Source organism: Panthera leo, chromosome D1, assembly GCF_018350215.1.
Source record: "Panthera leo isolate Ple1 chromosome D1, P.leo_Ple1_pat1.1, whole genome shotgun sequence".
Lineage (NCBI taxonomy): Eukaryota > Metazoa > Chordata > Mammalia > Carnivora > Felidae > Panthera > Panthera leo.
In genome coordinates, this window is record NC_056688.1 from 82,811,851 (window position 1) to 82,825,985 (window position 14,135).

The 14,135-nt window shown below is 35.1% G+C and overlaps 1 protein-coding gene and 1 non-coding gene across 2 annotated transcripts in view; one reads left to right on the plus strand and one right to left on the minus strand.

The window, feature by feature from the left end:
* The window catches only part of METTL15 (methyltransferase like 15), a 248,811-nt gene that overhangs the window by 196,096 nt on the left and 38,580 nt on the right, over positions 1–14,135 (plus strand). The window lies entirely within an intron of this gene.
* LOC122201505 lies at positions 1,825–1,931 on the minus strand. Its single transcript, XR_006194210.1, has one exon. It is a non-coding gene; the product is annotated as a U6 spliceosomal RNA (small nuclear RNA).

The window sequence follows — 14,135 nt, forward strand, 5'->3', positions numbered from 1 at the left end:
GTAATGTCACATCTCCTTAAACAGTTCTTTACCTTAAATATTGAACAAGTTTTCTACATTAGCATATGTCCTATTAAAATTTTTTTTCGATGTTTATTTATTTTTGAGAGAGTGTGAGCAGAGGAGGGACAGAGAAAGAGGGAGACACAGAATCAGAAGCAGGCTCCAGGCTCTGAGCTGTCAGCACAGAGCCCGACATGGGGCTTGAACTCACGAACCATGAGATCATGACCTGAGCTGAAGTCTGACGCTTAACTGACTGAGCAACCCAGGTGCCCCTTAGTACATGCCTCATTAAATATATCATTGCCCAGGCACTAAAAAACAAAGGTGAAATCAAATGACAGGACATTTTCCATTTCTCATTCTTGAATAATTGCATCTATCCATTAAAATCCATCCTTATACTTTGGGCAATATACTTGTCTGCCTTGCACAGGGTTAGAATTTGTTACAATAAACAATCAAATATTCTAATTTCTTATTCTCTCACAAGGAAAAATATTATCATCCAACTCATAATTATAAGTGCTAGACTGGGGAGGAAGCTGTATAGCATTGTAAGTAACACTATTGGCTTTGGATTCAGAAAAACAAGTTTGAATTCAAGGTCTGCATATATTAGCTGAATATACAAACTTGGGCATGCTCTTTAATCTCCTGAATCCTCATTTATTTCACCTTAAGATGAGGATAATATTGAGGATAATTTCTCATCAGTTGCTATGAGTCAAATAGAAAACACTCAATAAATATTTATGAATTAACTGAAAGTTATAATTACCAAAATGTAACTCACATTTCTGGACATCATGATTAAGGATGTGTGTGCTTTATTCTTTGTAATTTTAAGTTCAGTATCTACATTACTAGCAGCAATTGACTGGGTTATAGTCAGTTTTATTATTTGGAAGCTTTATCCCCATTTATTATTTATGTAATGCCCCCAATGTTTGCAACACATTGACAGGGCCTATAAAACACAGTCATTTTTCACGTGGAGTTTCCATTTATAAGAAAACAAAATAAGAAAAAAAGAACTAGTTGCTAAGGTTATTTGACATTCATTTAGGTTGGAGAAAGTATTTGTCCTCCTACACTTACATATCAGTAAGTAGCCAACCTACATGGTCCTTATATTAAGATTTTTCAGAATACATTTTGAGGGAGGTAAAGGAAATGAGTACTTTGTGAAGTAAGAAAAGATTGCTTTGGGAGTATTAAAAAAGTTTCCTACTTCTTCACACTAAAGGCAATGAAAGGATACCAAAGGGCTCCAAAGCCAATGAGAAGGACTAAATATGTGTGTTGTAGATATTAAAGGGAAAATAGTCAGTGAAAGGTAAGAGAACTATTTACACTTAGAATGAGTTGATGACCTTTTTTACAACACCATAGAAATAGATACTACAGAACTGAATCCATGTAATTCCCACCTCTTTATCTTCATCTCAGTATTTAGAAATCTTGTCCTTTATCTCTATTTTGTACTCCTATATCTCAGTGGAGAGATTAGCCTCGCTCCTTTTCTTTTTATTTTCTCTGGGATTTAGTTCAATTAATTTTGCTTGTCCCTCCAGGCTTTAATCTGTTCTCTGCTGCCAAACATACTCAAAAGTGCCTAGGTGAAAAGCAAACAAGGACTAAAATCTCTCCTTGACTCTGTCTTCCTTACCAAAATACCACACCCATCATTCTGTTTTCTTTCATAACTTGACTTCTTAAAGTCTACACTACCTCCAACTCCTCTCCTGTCTTTTATTTATCCAATCTAGTACACTATCTATAGAAACTGTTCTCTTAATGATTAATGGTGACCTTAATTTTTTAATGGAACATTTCACAAATGTGCCTGTCATCCTTGCACAGGGGCCATGGTACTCTTGTTGGTGTCATTTGAATTTTAGTGAATGAGCTGCTAGAGTAAGCACAATGGTCACCTCTTAATTACAAGACCCAATCTTGTAATCTTCTTCTTGTGGTACGTTATCTCTCCAGTGTTTGATAATATTGGTCTATCCTTCCATAAAAACCTGTTCTCCGTTGCATTCTCCAAAATCACCCCTTCTGTAGTTTTATTTCTCTCACACTCTAATTCTTTCACCAGATTTTCTTCCTTTGTCCAATCTAGCCAGACCATGTCTCATGTGATTTGTTCTCATGGTGTAGGTATACCAAGTGAAGAACTACATTTAGTGAAGGCACTGCTATGAAATCACTCCATAATCATCTGTGAAGCAGATGAAAGATGGGTATGTTGCCAAGATAACAAGCAGTGGAAGGAACAGAGAATGGAGTCTTCCTGGATGCTAAAATTGACATCAAATTAAAGTATATACTAATCAGGACTTCAGCTTTGGTAATGGCAGACAATAACTTGGACCAAACATCCCAGTAAGAACAATTAGAAAATCTAGAAAAACAATGTGTTTTTTTTTTAATGTCTATTTGAAAACATAAAAAGCTAATAAGGCAGTGAAGAATATCTGGAAGAAGGAAACCCTAGCATTTGTAACTGCCAATTGCCAATTAATTCCAGAGAAGGCAAGTGAGAAGGAAAACCCAACTTTTGACAATCTTTTATGGAGTACAGGTGAACTGGAAGTCAATTGGACCTTGAAAGAACTGAAACTCAGTTTCAAATCATCTTAGTCCTTGAAATTGGACTAAACTGATCCTAGATGCTAGAGTCCCTACCTGTTTGACCAAAGCAATTTTAAATACTCTTTGGGGGTGGGGAGGGCAGGGTGCAGAATTCTTGCACACAATTTGTTATGTTTCGTATTTATTGTCTATTACTGAATCAGAAAAATAACCAGTCATGAAGAGACAAGACAATTTTTAAAAGAAGGAGAAGAATATAGATAATTTAAAAATACTCATAGGGTATGTAGACAAATGCTATAAATATGTTCAAGGAAATAGAACTAAAAACTATAGAGAATAAAGCAACTGAAAATATACAACTGAAAGATGTAGTATTCAAACTTAAGAACTTAGTGGATTAATTAAAGAGCAAATTGTACCCAGCTAAAGATAAATCATGAACTGGAAGATATTTCAAAGGGGAATATTCAGAATAATGCATGGAGAGACAAAAGATAAGGAACACAAAAATATGAGTAACTTAGCAGTTACAATAAGAGGTCTAATTCATGTGTGATTGGAATATTGAGAAAAGAGGAAGAAGAGAAAATGGCTGAGAATGTTCCAAAGCTAATGAAATACACCAAGCTACAAATTCAAGAAGGCTCAAAACTTTCTAGAAACAGCATCTAAAACGTACTAGAAATCAAAATCAAAGGCAACAGGCATTCTCTAGGAATATGGCTCACATGAACTATTCTTAGGGAAAGGTAACTATTGATGATGAAATAAAGCAAACCAAGATAAGAAAAACAAAAACAAAAAACCAGTAAGGGAGAAGTTTGGTAAAGGGTACCATGATAAGCTCGGAATCCATGTAATACAGAACTAAGAGTAAATAACTGTGGGAATTATGGCTACAGAACAGAATACAAGCATAAGTCTTGAAAATTAACAGAACTCACCAAAATTATAAGGTTAAGAGGTCAAGATACAGGGAAGTATAGTGCACCAATTTCCTTATTTTTAGAGCAAGGACTCAATACTGTGAAAATTTGAAACATAGTTTCTTAAAAATATTCCAACCTTTTTGTACATTAATTTGTACATTTTTGTACATTACATATTTTGTACATTACATAATTGTAACTTGTTTCTGTAAAAAAACGGTTTTTTTTTTATTTTTTTTTAACGTTTATTTATTTTTGAGACAGAGAGAGACAGAGCATGAACGGGGGAGGGTCAGAGAGAGAGGGAGACACAGAATCTGAAACAGGCTCCAGGCTCTGAGCGGTCAGCACAGAGCCCGACGCGGGGCTTGAACTCACGGACCGCGAGATCATGACCTGAGCCGAAGTCGGACGCTTAACCGACTGAGCCACCCAGGCACCCCAAAAAACAAGGGTTTTTTATAGTTAAAAAAAAATAGAGATTCAGCAGTTCTTCACTCTCTAATTTCTTTCCAGTTAAATTCAAGTAAAATTAAATGTTCTGTTTTTATTTTAAAAATAAGATACATCATGATGGGTCCCTTTTGCAAAAACAAAACAAAACAAACACACACACAAAAAAGCATTGCTGATCTATTTACTCTTCTTAGTGATATATTGAAGATATTCTTTGTTAATGATGTTAAATTCTAGGTGGAGGAATGTGGGGTGTTTATTCATTCTGTGTTAAACATAGCACAGTGTAACTATTTATAATGAGCACTTACATGCTTTATAAAAACAATCTCATCGTCAGTATTATTATTTTTAAAGAGCACAGGTTTTGGAATCTGACAGACCTTTGTATAAATCTGGGCTGAGACACCAAGTAGCAGTGTAGCCTTAGAAAATTTACTTAATCATTGGACCTCAGTTTTCTCATCTGAAAAATGAGGATGTTAATACCTATTTTATAAGGTGATTGTATTAAACATAAATATGTATATACAACACTTTATCAGTTTATGGCCAAAGCAATCAACATTTATCTTTTTATTTTCATTTATTGAGTTCTGGCTATTTTGCTAGTTTGTCATATAAGCTACAACAAACCAATTCATCTCTTTGCTTGCTTACCTGTAAAACGACAGAATTTGTATGAGACATTCCATTGTACCCTCCACCTCTTCTAGAGCTGACTCTCATCTACATGACTTCTTTGCAATCTGTTGTGTTATTCCATGATGGCTTCCCCTCCCCAAATCTCTTGCTCCACTCTTGTCACAATAATTGATTGGTCCAGGGGAGGATTCTGATGCAAACTAGATTAATCCTGACTACAAGTGATTGACCTAATCTAGACCAATAATGCATTATTTTCTTAAAATTGTTTGATTTAATGTGAAAAAAGAAATCTCTTGATCCCTCCTCCATGTCTGAAAGATGTAAAACTGAAGAACTCTTAGGAGTACACATCCCACCATGTAAAAAAAGAGTGTGACTTGCAGAGACAATAAAGAGATAGAAGTTGGAGAGCTACTCCTGGGAGCATTCTCACTCCAGATCTCAGTTTTTCTGGAAACCCATCTGTATCCATGCCTTTTCCATGATTTTGCTGTGTAGCTCATTCTTGGACTCTATAAGCCACTATATTCCTTCCTTCCTCCTATCACTTTTTTTTTTTTTTTTTTAAAGACAATCACTTCAGGTTGAATTTCTGTTATTTACGATTACACCAGTATAGGTTTGGAATAGATGATGCTTAAGAATTATTTTACCTGAATGTTTAATAATTCCTTAAAATGTGTTCTTTAGCTTTCCTAATTTACTGAATCACTTAATGTGATCTTCATATTAATGAACACTTACGAAATTATTTTACATGCACAATTGTACAATACATATCCAGGTTCTAAGCAATAAAATAAGTTCCTCAAACTTACCTAACTAGATATCACATGGCTTTGTCATTAGTCTTTCTAACTAAATTTGAATATGTCCATCTGAAAGAGACTGTCCAACCCATGGAACTTTCATTTAAGTGATAACATCTTACATTCCTGCACAGTGCTGGTATGGTAAGGGAAAAAATGACTATGTCCTCTTTCCAAATTTACATATATTCTTTATGATTCTGCTTTTCTCTTTTTAATGGCACCATATCTGCTTCTTTATCCATAAATTTATTTTCACACAGAAACCCTTTGATGATGAAGAATAAAACCATGTTTTAAAGTCAGCCAGATGGTTTTCCCATTTCCTGTTGTGTACATACATATATATTTTTCATGATGGGGAGGGGTCACAGAGAAGACAAAAAGCAAAACCTATAGTGAACGTTGAACCTATCTAGCTATCCTAGAATCTATCATTGTTCCTTTGAAGAAATTCAACATTTGCCTTACAGCCAGAGAATAAACATCAGCTGCTAGAGAAAGCTATTGAATTTCAAAATCCCTTTGAAATGTCACATTAACCTGTTTAACTTTCAGTCAGTTCTTTAAAATATCAAACATTTCCTGATGACTCCCAGATCTAAGACTGCTTATATTTCTCTAACTTAAAAGCTTGTTTCCTTCACTTGCAAACAAACTGTGGTGAATGAATCAGCACTATTTGGGCCTGGGAAAAGTGTATCGCAGCCACAATCTGTGTGCAGTCTTTCTACAGGTTAGCTCAATTTTGGATGTTGAACGAGATCAAATGCTGAATCTCGTTGATTTGGCTAAAACTACACAGCTCTAGCCTTTTATTTAGCCCTCCATTAAGTTTTAATCTTTAAAGCTGTATTTGTTTCATAAATCATCTTTTATTCTCAGATGTGTAGAAGTCAGGCAACAACCATTAACTTATTTTACTCAACATCTACTGAGCATCCACTTGTTAGGTGCTGAGGGCAAAAGAGTGAAAAGAAAAGTTGTGCCTGTTGTTCATGAAGAGCCACATTATAAATTGAGACACAGACATGCAAATTATGAGAAGTTAGAATATAATGGGTTAAATTCTGTAATAGAGGTTAAACTATTGAGAACACAAAGGAATGAATAAGTGAATGATGTTTTATTCTTTCAAGCAGAGCTGGATTTATAACTTAACCTTTAAGTGTAAGAGCTACAGGAATTTTATGCTGAATCATCAGTAGTGTCCTGGGACATAATCAACACCAGGTGTCTTTCCTTTTAATGCCATTGATAGCCTTCCCATCTTATACTTATTGCTGGTGATTCTTGTTCACTGAGCTCCATGCACTTTCATTTTCATGATGTGTGTATACACATGTTCACATTATTAAGAAGGCTACTAGTCATAGACACGGATGACTACCTTACAATAATTGTGAAGTATCCTATCTAAATGAGCCATTTCATTCTAGAGTTTCATTCATTTGAGTTTTTCATATGAGTTCATATGAGTTTTAGGTGTACAGCATAGTGGATGATTTCAACAACTCTATGCTATGCTCATCACAAGTATAGCTGTCTTCTGTCACCATACAACACTATTACTATATTCTTGACTATGTTATCTATACTATACCTTTCATCCCCATGACTTATTCATCCCATAACTGGAATCCTGTACCTCCCACTCCCTTTTACCCATTTTGTCCATCTCCTCACCCCCCTCTCCCCTGGCAACCACAAGTTTGTTCTCTGTATATATGAGTCTATTTCTGCTTATTGTTTGTTCATTTGTCTTGTTTTTAAGATTCAGTATATAAGTGAAATTATATGGTATTTGTTTTCTCCACCTGGCTTATTTCACTTATCATCATATCTTTGAGTTCCACCCATGTTGTTGCAAATGGCAGGATCTCATTCTTTTTTATGGCTGATTGATATTCCATTGTGTATAATGTACCACATCTTCTTTATCTATTGATGGACAATTGAGTTACTTCCTTATCTAGGCTATTGTAAATAATGCTGCAGTAAACATAGGAATGCATATATCTTTTTTGAATTAGTGTTTTCATTTTCTTTGGATACATACCCAGTAGTGGATTACTGGATCATATGGTAATCTATTTTTAATTTTTTAAGAAACCTTCAAACTGGTTTTCACAGTGGCTGCACCAATTTAGATTCCCACCAATAGTGCACAAGTGTTCCTTATTCTCCACATCCTTGCCAACACACGCGCGTGTGTGTGTTATTCTAGCCATTCTGACAGTGATATTTAATTGTGGTTTTGATTTTGTATTTCCCTGATGATAAGTGATGTTGAACATCTTTTCATGTGGCTGGTAGCCATCTGTATGTCTTCCTTGGGAAAATGTCTATTCAGAATATCTAAGAATAAACTTAACCAAGGAGGTGAAAGACTTGTACCTATATCATGAAAACTATAAAACATTGATGAACGAAAATGAAGACAATACAAGCAAATGTAAAGAAATTCCATGACCATGGATTGGAAGAACCAATATTGTTAAAATGTCCATAGTACCCAAAGCAATCTATAGATTCAGTGCAATCCCTATCAATCTACCAATAGTATTTTTCACACAACTAGGACAAGTAATCCTAAAATATTTATGGAACCCCAAAAGATCCTGCAATCTTAAGAAAGAAGAACAAAGTGGAAGTGTCACAATCTTAGATATCAAACTAAAGTACAAAGCTACTATAATCAAAACAGTATGGTACTGGCACAAAAATAGACACACAGATCAATGGAACAGAATAGAAAGCCAAAATAAATCCATGCTTTTATGGTCAATTAATCTATAACAAAGAATTATAAGACAGGAAAAACCAGACCACTGTCTTATACCATGCATAAAAAATAAACTCAACATGGAATAAGACCTAAATGTGAGACATGAAACTCCTAGATGAGAACATAAGTAATCTCTTTGACATTGGCCTTAACAACATTGTTCTATATATATGTCCTCAGGTAAGGGGAACAAAAGCAAAAATAAACTATTGGGATTACACCAAAATAAAAAACTTTTGCACAGTTAAAGAAATCGTTAACAAAATGAAAAGGTAGCCTACTGAATGGGAAAAGATATTTGCAAATGATACACCTGGTAAGGCATTAATATACAAAATATATAAAGAATTCATACAACTTAATGCAAAAATAAATAATTCTGTTGAAAAGTAGAATTAGGATCCTTAATATTTTTGAAGCCATGGCCTCCTATGAGAATCTTCTTAAAATTACAGCCTCTTTATTTTTATTTATTTTTAATGTTTATTTATTTTTGAGAGAGAGAGAGTACAAGCGGGAGAGGGGCAGAGAGAGAGGGAGACAGAATGTGAAGCAGGCTCCAGGCTCTGAGATGTCAGCACAGAGCCCTGTGTGGGGTTCAAACTCCCAAACCGTGAGATCATGATCTGAGCTGAAGTCGTATGCTTAACACTTAACTGACTGAGCCACCCAGGCACCCCAGAGTCTCTTTAAATAAACAGGTACACACAGACTAATTTTGTGTAATATTGAGTGGTTATAAAGCCCTCATGTCTATGATGGGCTCAAGTCCAGTAACTCTAGCACTAGAAAAACATCTCAGTTCATCGCATTTCCAAATCTGACCCTGTGAAACATCTAAGGATCAAGGCTGACAATTTCTACCATTCAGGTTCACCTGGTCTCTTCAGTCCTAGATACTTCAAGCTCCATATGTTGTTTTCCAGGATCCCAATCTTGGTATCACCCACTTCGGCAGTGTCCCAAGGCTAATCTGAGCTCCTGTAACAGTTTTGACTGGGCACAATGAATAGAAGAGATAAAATTCTTTCCAAAAACCTGAGTAGATCAAATATTCCAGATGAGTGCTGTCTAATGGAAATACAATGCAAGCCACCAAATCAAGCCACACTGTAATTTTTAATTTTGAGAAGTCACATTGAGAAAAGTAAAATGAAACAGTTCAAATCAATTTTAATAGCATAATCTATTTAAATGAATGCATCCAATATATTCCAACATGTAATCAATATACAAAAGTAACAAGATATCTTATATTCCTTCTTTTGTACTGAGTCTTTGAAATCTGGTATGTATTTTACACTTAGAGCACATCTCAGTTTGGACTAGCTACATTTCAATAACTCAGTAGCTACGAGTGTGTAGTGGCTTTCATACTGGACAGGAAGGTATTAAGCCCAGAATAAATGTCAATCTTTCTGTATACCCGGCTTTGTTATAGCAGTGATCAGTTTTTTACCTTTTTAAGAATACTTTCTCCCATAACTATCTGCGAAGAAACGAACAGTTTATTTTCTTCTATTGTACTGCATCTCACGTGGGAAGAGATGCAAGTCATGCCCCCTGAAACCATGTTGTGCAGTGGCCCTGATCAGGAGGAAGCTGCATCTTGTCAATCCTGTTCTCTAAAGGGCCAATGCATTTGGTACGACTTCCAAAACAGCTTTAAAAATAAAATAACCAAAACAGATCTTTGTAGCCACATCCAAAATCAAACTAATTCATACTAGCAACCTCTCTAAAAATTGCTTCAGGCTGACTACACCAGGGTTGATCAGCATTAAAAGACGAGTTTATACTGTAGGTAAATTGATGCATTCCTGGCCAGGAAACAACCACAGCATATATTAAGCCAGGAATGATGGTTATAGAGAAAGATATTTAAAGCAAATCATTATTTAAAAAAAAAAAAAAAGAGGGAGTGGGAATCTTCCTTCCTCAACCTCTTCATCGCTCATAAAATATTGCTATCTTATTCAGGTACTATAGGACATTTAACTGAATAATCTTGAAGACCAAATGTCAAAATTATAGCTCATATATAAGCTAGAGTATACATATACATATATATGTAGCTGTTTTACAGACACATCTTCAGCATGATTCCCCAGTTAAGCTATTTCTTGTATGCATTTCATTTTTGGAATAATTTTCTTGCCATTAAATTAAAAAAAAATCCTCCAAACTATTCTAGCCACCATTTTTTTTTTACCTGATAAAATATTCGTTGTGTTTTTAAATGGCATCATTTGGAACAGACAAATCATACTTTGAGGAAAGGGCACATTGTTAAGTTTGTTAAAAGCTATAATGGACATCTTGAATCTTTTCTTAGGGTTAAAAAAAATCTCTCTGCTAGCAGTTAATAAATGTTAATAAGATTTTTTTCAAAATAGTGGCTACAGTATTGCAGTGTTAATTGCATTACTCAGTGAAAAAAATGCAGTGAGTCATATTTTATAGTTGTTACTTATGCAATTTGGAGAACTTTTCAGGCCCTTGATAAAGAATGAGGGGACTCCAGACCTGATAAAATGAGTCTAGAAAGACCATTTCCTTTCTTTAATAGGGTTTAGAAAATTTGCAATTAAGAATAGACTAAAACAACTTGAAATTGTGTTATGAATTCATACTCTTTTCAGACTCAATAGGACCTCAACAAGATCAGTAATTTCAATTGTTCCCAACCTTCACAAAACTGAGGATCCCTTTTGCTATTCCTTTTTACCAGCTTTTCTCTACCACATGAACCTAGTGTTTAAGGGGGAAAAATGTGCTTTTCTACTAAGTATAAATAAAATGTATTTCCCTATTTTATTAGTGAAACACATATGTAATTACTAAACAGCTTCTGTTCAGTGTAAAACAACTTGTGTTACCATGATGGATCAAAGTAATTCCAGAAAAAGACAGTTATGTGATATTTAAGTTAGCCTCCTCCACAGATGGACCAAATAAAAACAGAAATTTTAACTACATTAAGAAGCCAAAGCAAGTTGGTAGGCTCTCCAGGATTAGATGTCCATGTTTATTAACTGCAGATTGATAAGTGTGCTCATGGCTCATGGCTCAAAAGTGCCTGATTCCTTTGTAAATAAAAGCCAACTGATAATTTAAAAACAACAAAGGTGAAGTACTAAATGCTTGAGTTGAAGGTTTTTCACACCTCTCCCTGGAATATCCTTCACCTCTTCTGTCAATTAAATCCTTTCATAATCATCAAATGTTTTTGAGTTTTGTACATGAGAATGTATATTGCTTTCTTCTACAAGAGGGAGCCTAATTGACTAAGGATCCAAGCTGCTGCACTATGAAGTTTCTCCCTGTGTTTGCACTGAGGCTGTGCCTACTGTGGGCTGCTTCTCACCAGTAACTGAGTGAGGTAGGATAGTAATGCAGTCTTGTTCCTGGGAAACAGGGGAATGCTTTGGCTCAAGGACTCATAAATGGTTTTACTGAACCTTCCCACCAACTTTCCTTACCTTTCCTTCACTCAGCATCAGATGTATGTCACAGCCAAATGACTCTCCCAGATTTCAGCTTCCTCCCAGTTCCCTTTCATGCAGGCATTTCTCTTAATAAACTTGTACATTTAATCCTGTCTTCGCACCTGTTTCTCAGAAGACCTGGACTAATACATTAACTCAGATCATTTTTTTCAGTTTCTCAAACTGTATATGTATATAATACTCTGCAAAAGAAAGCAAAGAAAATGGCCCTTTATAATTTGGCCTCACCTCATTACCCTGGCTGCTTCTACCATCTCTAGGCTCCAGATATACCCAGCTCACTACAAGTACCCAGGACCCTGCAATTTGAAAATGCTATCCCCTTGCCTAAAATGACTTCCTCTCTAGTTTATACGGCAATATTTACAAGACCACTTGTGAGTCATCTCCTTTGATTAGCCTTCCCTGACATCTATAAACAGAATTCAGAGAGTGTCCTCCTCTTGCATCCATACTTGACTTAGCCTGCATGATCTTGGCACTTTTGAAGACAGGCCGGTTGTTTTTTTTTAGAATGTCTTGCAGTATAGATTCATCCAGTGTTTCTTCATTATTGGATATATAACCATTATTATACCCGTTGTGTATTTTTGGCCAGACTGTCTCACTGTAGTCTCTTCATTATATTTTATCAGTTGCACATTATGGCTATTTGTTCCATTACTAGTGTTCATTTTGACCACTTTATCAAGACCAGGTTTATCTACTTTTTGTTCCATCTGTAACTAACAAGTACTTTGTAAGAGTATTCTTTGAAACCATGTAAAATTTTCATTCCTTGTCTCATTTTCACCTACCTGTTTTAGTATCCACTGAAATTTCTTGCCTGGGCTAATTATTACTATGCCTTTTGCCAAATGGTAATTTTCTAAAAACCATTATTCCTTCTACATTTCATTGAAGGCTTTCCACTCTATGGAGGAACTTTCTCTTCTATCCATCTATTTAGTCATTCATTTATTTATATCAGTGGAGTACTAGTTAAATCAATGAGTTACAGTTTGTTATATCATTCTTTAAAGGCTCCAATTGTCCTTTATTTGGCCAGTTAGAGCCCCCTCAAGTTTACTTCTGTGTTCTTTTGACATGCCCCTATCCTTCTTTGAGCATTTCCTTACTTTCTGTTACCAAAGATGATTCAGGTTCATCGTGTTCTTTTCCAGCCCCAGCCCTGGATTTAGTCATTTCTTCAAAGAGCCCTGGTTCATTTAGCATTTGACACCAAGAGCATGAGGTATTCGTTACTACTAAGATGCCACTGCTCCCAAGCCTTTCCAGCAGATAGCTAGGAACTAACCACATGTTTACATCTATATTTATTTCTTTATCTGTAATGGAAACTTAGCTCACTCTGGTACATCCAATTCCAACCCAATGGCAGCTGCATTTATTCTAGCTTTATCTTTTTCTGTATTTGTAGCTTTTTATCCAATAGTGAGAAGCCTGACTCTTATTGTTCTTGATGTATTTATTTATTTGCTCAATCTCCCTGGAGGTAGCCAATTTTCTGATACTGCTGGGCCACCACCCTCTTTGCAAATACACCTGCCCCATGCTATGTTTGGCTTCTTCTGCATAGGCCCTCAGCCTTCCTTGTCAGACTCAACTCATGGCTATTGAACAACAGAAAGAAAAATGCTAATAAATATTTTTTTTTGAAAAAAGGAAAGAAACAAAGGGGAAGGGGAGAGGGAGAGATATAGCTGCTAGTGTTTTTTATACTTTTTTTCTCTTTTAAAAAGGGAACAGCTTTAGGCGTAGAGCCTTCTATAAGGAATAGTATCTATCTAGAAGTTAATAACACAATTTTTGTTTTAATTGTGAATGTATTTAAGTTACCTGGTCTATTTCTTTTGTTTAAATATATTTTTAATTAAGGAAAAAGTTACATACTTTAATCAGCACAGTTCTTAGGCATATATTTCAATGCTTTAACATATATATATATATATATATATATATATATATATATATATATATATATATATAATCACATTGAGATGTAGAATACTTACATCTCCCTAGAAGATCCCAGTCAATTTCCATCCCCTGTAGGCATTGAGTTTTGTGATTTATATCAGGATTGGTTTTGCTTCTTTGTAAATATTTTTAAGTAAAGTGTTGATGAAAAAAAAATATATAAATGATAAAGATTATAAAAGGAGTAGGGAGGGGATAGCACAGAAGGTGTTGTAGCCACAATGGTTTGTTTCATGGACATCTTGCAGAGTTTTTCTCTTGCCCTTAGAAATGTTTCTCTGCTACACTGAAGATAGCCACCAATATTAGGCTAATGGATACAAGCTCTAACCTTCCCTCTCTACTCCCTTCATATGTACTCATTTTTCCAAGCATTTACTATATACCTACTGTGTGCTCCAGGAGCTAA